This window comes from Peromyscus californicus, unplaced genomic scaffold, assembly GCF_007827085.1.
Source record: "Peromyscus californicus insignis strain IS unplaced genomic scaffold, ASM782708v3 Scaffold_14__1_contigs__length_90479793_seg_2, whole genome shotgun sequence".
Classification (NCBI taxonomy): Eukaryota; Metazoa; Chordata; class Mammalia; order Rodentia; family Cricetidae; genus Peromyscus; species Peromyscus californicus.
Genome location: NW_026294436.1, coordinates 325,754 through 332,130, shown reverse-complemented (window position 1 = coordinate 332,130; position 6,377 = coordinate 325,754). Strand labels below are relative to the sequence as shown.

Below are 6,377 nucleotides of genomic sequence, written 5' to 3'. Positions count from 1 at the left end.
ATCTGGCTTTTTGCCTTATTCCCTTGACACATGGCTCTCAAAAAATCTAGAGCTTGATTGACAGCCAGTAGAGCTTGATTGACAGCTGGTGAGTTCCAGAAATCCTCTGTCTTTACCTTCAGCAGTTCTGGTATTCACACACAGTTACATGGGTGATAGGGGCCTGAGCTCAGGTCTTCATGCTTGTTGAGCAGACATTCCTATCCTCTGACCCACACCCTATACACACCCAGGCACACCTGCTGGGGATGGTGCTGCCCACTGAAGATTGGTCCTTCCCACATCAAGAATCTTCCAAGATATTGTCACAAACACAGCCACTGAACAATCTGATCTGGCCAAAGACTCAATTAAAACTTCCTTAGATGACTGTGTTAAGTTGTCAACTGAAACCAACTCTAGTAGTTTGTAAGATGTACATTAAAAAAAAATTTCTAAAAATTTCTAGTGTTCATAGATAAACACTCTATGAGCTGAACTATATAGGTACAAAATGTACTTGTGTGAAAATGCCTTATGCAAACCAGTATCATGTTTACATAAATGTATATAGTGCAAATTAGTAAAAATAATATCAATGATAATAATAAAATTCTCTGCTTACAGAAAGTGAGCACCTGATGAAAATGAGAATGTAGAGATAAATAATTCTAGGTACAAGAGCATTCCAGTGCTGCCTTAGCCATATTCACATTGATATGGGTTTCTGTTGAAAAATACAAATATATGTTAAGAAGTGGAAAAATAAGATAAAATAGAATTTCTGCCCTGAAACATCTGTCCTTCACAGTGGAGTTATATGCCATGATTCTTCTTCCTTTTCCTTCATTACCTTCAAATTTTGTACTTTGGATTTCTTTATATCTCTTCCATGGAGGTACTAAGTCTCTGGTCAATTTAGATTTAGCCAAATTCTATGATAAGTATAAAATTTATTCCATTTGAATATTCAGCAACTTTGACACAGGTGATGTTTTTCTTTTTCTTCAATAAATTTTCTCTTGGCTTCTAAAACTTCTTCTTCTTTCATTGTCCTGATCTATGAGAATCTAGCTGGCTTTCTCTTGATGAGTCGATTCTGACAAAGAGATTCTAGGTTTTGTCCAGCCACTGAACTGTGTTTTATGCTGTTCATCTTCCTCTCTGTACTGATAGCTCTGGACATCTTGACCATTTTTACATTCCATTTCCATGCTGAAGAATTCTAAATCTTGGGGATTGCAAGCAGAAAATGTTTATATGGCAGGAAACTGGCAATATGCTGCACTAATTTGACATCCTGAAAATATATACAGCTATGATGAAGTTTTCCCATAATCAGAAAAAAGTAACTGTATCAGGTCACCAAGGGAGCATCAACAATTAAGGAAAATGCCATTTGGGTATGGAATTATATCTATGTCCATGTTTCATGACTTTTCCTGGAGAGATGTAGCAAAATAGCTGTTCTCTCCAGATATGGCTTCTAGACACACCAAAGAAATAGTGTCATCCCAGTCTAGTTAAGAGGACTAAGGAGTTCCCTGGGCTCGCTGACAAGACCATGGTGAAGGGGCTACCAACAGGGGACTCCAAGGTAAGTAAATGCAGGAGTGAGCAATTCTGAAGTTCCCTGTGGGACTTTCAGGGAGCCTGGTAAGGTGGAGAGTTTCTTTTGACCTATTGCTACTGATTATATATTCTTGAGGATGGGCCTTGTGAATTTTACAAGTTTCAGGATCTTGTATTTACTTCTGAATCTTAATGAATCTCACTCCTAAGAGATTTCTCAATTTGAGGAAATTTCTAGAAAACACAGTATAATATTTTGTGTGATAGCAAAATGATCATTGGAATCCAAAACAGGTGGTTTATTCCTTCGCTTTCCTCTACTTTTATTTGCATAATTAAGAGACATCTCAAATTTAGACTTCAAACAGAATTCTGAACTGAGTGGTTTTCCAAGTGTTTCTCTAGTCACTTATTTGGGAAATCACTTATCTAGTCTCTGAAGCAAAGGAATAAGAATCTAAAATAGAGGCCTGGGAGATGGCTCAATGTAAAAATACATTTACTGTACAAGTGTGTATTTGATTCCCATGAATGCTCTTAAACATCAGGACGATATGTAAGTCCATGTCCAATTTCAGCCTTGGAAGGTGGAGATGTTACGATCATGGCAAGCTGGTTAACAGGATTAGCTATATTGGTGAGCTCTAGTTTTCATTGAGTGATCCTGATCCAGGGAACAAGGTGGGGAGCAGTTGAGGATAATTTTCAATATCAACTTTGCAACTCCTGTGCCTGTGGGCACATGTACATGTACACACCTGTGTGCCAAACACATATGCAAAAATGTATTCATATGTGTGTGCACTAGATACATAAAAATGGAAAAAGGAAAATCACAAGATACTTATATTTTTGACTGTTTCTTTCACATCACAGACTGTTGATTCAACAGGTTTTGTCAGTTCTTCATTTAATATCTCTAGCCTATGCCTGTTCACTCCATATCATTTCATTTTGCCTCTCCCAGGAGGATAATCTTTGGTTTTGTAAGCCTTGCAATGACTCTTGAATGTTACTGATTTTGTTCGTTTATTTTTAGGGAGGTAGTTTTTATTACTTTTTTCATGGAATATATTTTGGTCATATTCTTTTTCCTTACCCAATTACTATCAGATTCTCTCCACCACTTTCCTCACCCAACTTCATGTTCTCTCTCTGTGTGTCTTTAAAATAAGTAAAATCAAGATAAAATCAGAACAAATGAAAAACCCAATAAGGCAAAAAATATGAAAATAAAACAAGAAGAACACAAGAATGCATGGAGTCCATTTTGTTGGATAATTATTCCTTGGAATGTGGCCTGCTCTGAAGTATGGGTGATATAATCTGTGAAACTCTATTGAAAATAATTGATTACCCTGCTCCCAGAAGGTATCCATTTCAAATATTTTCTTGTTAAGGTTGGGACTTGATTTCTAATTCCCTATCTCAGTGCTAGATTTCTGCATCCATCACCCCACACACCACAAAACAATGTTACCTGGAACACCTTAGCTTTGATTTATAGTACTAAATGTTGTAAATGACAGTATTTCAATGTATACATACATATTTCTGCTTCCTTAGACAATTATCAATATTTCTGTAGCAGCATCTACATATCAGTGCAGTATATCTTTGGATTGCATTCATGTTAAAATGTTAGATTAAAAAGTTGTGTTGGGGCCAATTGTTTCACTGTCATGTGGGGCTAGTCAGATTTCATGCATGGTCTCTTAGCAAAGATGCCTGAGGAAGCTCAAAACCAAGACCAACCAATGGAGGAGGAAGAGTTTGAGACTTTTGCCTTACAGACAGAAATTACCCAGTATATGTCCTTGATCATAAATACTTTCTATTAGAATAAAGAGGTCTTTCTGAGTGAGCCCATTTAAGATTTATCATATTCTCTGAATAAAAATCAGATACAAGGGTTTCACAGATCCTACACATAGTCTCATTCCCATCAAACAAGATCAAACCCTTACTGTTGTAGATACTGGATTGAAATGACCAAGGCTGACTTGATCAATAATCTTGGCATTGTTTCCAAGTCTGGCACCAAAACCTTCCCTTCATGGAGGCTTTTCAGACTGGTGCAGATATCTCTAGCATTGGCAAGTTTGGTGTTGGTTTTTACTTTGCAAATTTGATTGCTGAGAAAGTTACTGTGATCACCAAGTATAATTATGATGAGTAGTGTGCCTGGGAATCCACAGCAGAGGAATCATTCACATTGGGGACTGACATGGGGGAACCAATGGGTCTTGGGAATAAGGTTATCTTATATCTGAAAGAAGATCAAACCCAGTATTTGTGGGAAAAGAGAGTCTTGGAGAATGTGAAGAAACATTCTCACATTATTGGCTATCCTATTACTCTCTCATGGAGAAGGAATGTGATAAGGAAGTTAATGATGGTGAGGCTGAAGAAAAAGAAGAGATAAAGAGGAAGAGAATGAAAAGATAATGGATTCTGATGACAAGATGTTGGTCCTAATGACAAAGAAGACAAAAAGGATGGTAACAAGAAGGAGGAGGGGGAGGAGGAGAAAGAGGAGAAGGAGGAGGAAGAGGAGGAGGAAAAGGAGGAGAAGGAGAAGGAGGAGGAGGAAGAGGAGGAGAAGAAGAAGGAGAAGGGGAAGAAGGAGGAGAAGAAGGAGGAGGAGGAAGAGGAGGAGGAGAAGAAGGAGAAGGGGGAGAAGGAGGAGGAGGAGGAGGAGGAGGAGAAGGAATACTTTGATAAAGAATAACTCAATAAAACAAACTATTTGGACCAGAAAACCCAGTGGTGATGTTACTAATGAAGAATATGGAGAGTTCTACAAGCACTTAACCCGCATAAGATTGAGAAGAACATGTGGCAGGAAAGTATTGTTTTTTGTTGTTGAAGGACAATTGGAATTCCAGATTCCTCTTCTTGTCCCAAGACATGCTTCTTTTGATCTATTTAAAAGAGAAAGAAAAAAAAAATATCAACTTGTATGTTCTTTAATAATAGATAACTGTGAGGAGTTAATCTGATTTTCTGAATTTCTTTTCTTTATTTAAAAAACATTTTTTTTACTTATGTTATGCTACATACAAACCTCAGTTTCCCCTCCCACTTCTCATCTACCCTTCTTCCCTTCCACTCCTCTTCCATGTCCATTTAGAAAGGGGCAGCACTCCCATCGGCTTGATCAAAACATGGCATATCAAATTGAGGCAGGACTGAACTCTTCCCCTTGTGTCAAGGCTTTGCAACATAATCCATCATTGGTAACAAGTTCCCAAAAGTGATAAAGGAGTAGGAGATTCTAAGGATCTCTCTTTAAATATTTCCTAGGAAAAGTTGCAGCAAAGCAAAGCAAATTTTTGAAAGTTATCAGAAATAATTTGGTCAAGAAATGCTTAGAACTGTTTACTGAACTGGCAAAAGAGAGAACTACAAAAAAAGTTTTGTGAGCATTTCTATTTTCCAGGATTTTTGTTTGTTTGCTAACATTTCTGTTATAAATGTTATAAATATAAAAATATCTGTGTGGCATGGATACAAAGGGGAAGATATAATTTCTTTCTACTTCTGGTACTGTGAAACTATTGGTTTGATTCAACAGGCTAACAAAATATTTGTTGTAAGACATAATGTATCCTATTGTTAACTTTGTGCTCCGAAGTGTTTAGCTGTGGAACTGGATTCCTTAGTAGACAAAATCATTTGTCATTGAAGTGTTCTTTGACATATCATTAAAAAAAAAGATGGCTTAAGTTTCATCTTAATTTTTTTATCCCGTATAGTTCATTCTACATGTATGAGTGTTAGACGTAAGAATGCAAGCTGAAACAACTTGACAGAGAATTCCCCGTATGGCTTTTTTCTCCAAAGTACTGACAACAAAGCCCCAAACTTCCCTAGGTCCTATAACTCAGCAGGCTTATGAAAGGAAATACAGTGCTTAATCACATTCTGCTTTAAAAAGTAAATACAGATGAGATAAAAAGAAAAAAAATGCTGTGGGAGTTACTGAGTTGAATTTTCATTTAAAAATAATTAGATGAATTTTGCCTTAGAATTAGAACAGAATTTCTAACAAGTTCTAAAATAGCTCAAAACATATTTTTACAATATTAAGGATTATAAAATCAAAACATCAGTCAACTATGAACAATTTTTAAGATGTTGTATATCCTATAATATCAAAAATTCTCATAATGTTTAGTTATTTATGCAAAGTAAATAAATATAAGTTTCTCATTCACATGAAAATCTGCTTTTGCCTTGAATAAGCAGGGCAAAATAAATTAATTTTTTGCAAATAAGTATTTTGACAAATAAATTTATTGTCAATAAAATTTAATTTGTACATAGAAATATTGGTAAACACCATTAAATACCTCTATATACTAATTCTATAAATGTCCATAGGCAGAAAGGAGACCACAGGGAGAAAGAATTTAAGAAGGCTGACTTCATACAACTAATGCTTTTCACATTTACTTAAATTTTGGTACCAAAAAAGAAAAATCTGCTTAGAGGAGCTTTATTGAGTGCTTCATCTGAAGTGATGGCCCTCTTCTTCAGGTCATTTCTGAATCTATGATTATTATTTTAATTATAATTGGGGATTTTTTTCATCTTTAATAGATATGACTTTGTATTTATATAGCGCCTTCTTCAAGAACCTTAAATGCGTTACAGACAGGATCTCGAATTCATCGCCACAACAACCCTGTGAGGTAGGTATTACTCCCATTTACAGGAGGGAACTGAAGCACAGAGAGGGTAAGTGACTTGCCCAAGGTCACACAGTTGAGTTCACTGGAGAGTTAGAACTCCAGCACCTTGCCTCCCAGCTCCCAGCCACA

At 36.2% G+C, this 6,377-nt stretch overlaps 1 pseudogene; it reads left to right on the top strand.

Moving 5' to 3' along the window:
• The first annotated feature begins 3,275 nt into the window (after window positions 1-3,275).
• LOC128109534 (heat shock protein HSP 90-alpha A2-like) lies at window positions 3,276-4,553 on the top strand (annotated as a pseudogene).
• Window positions 4,554-6,377: the final 1,824 nt, after the last annotated feature.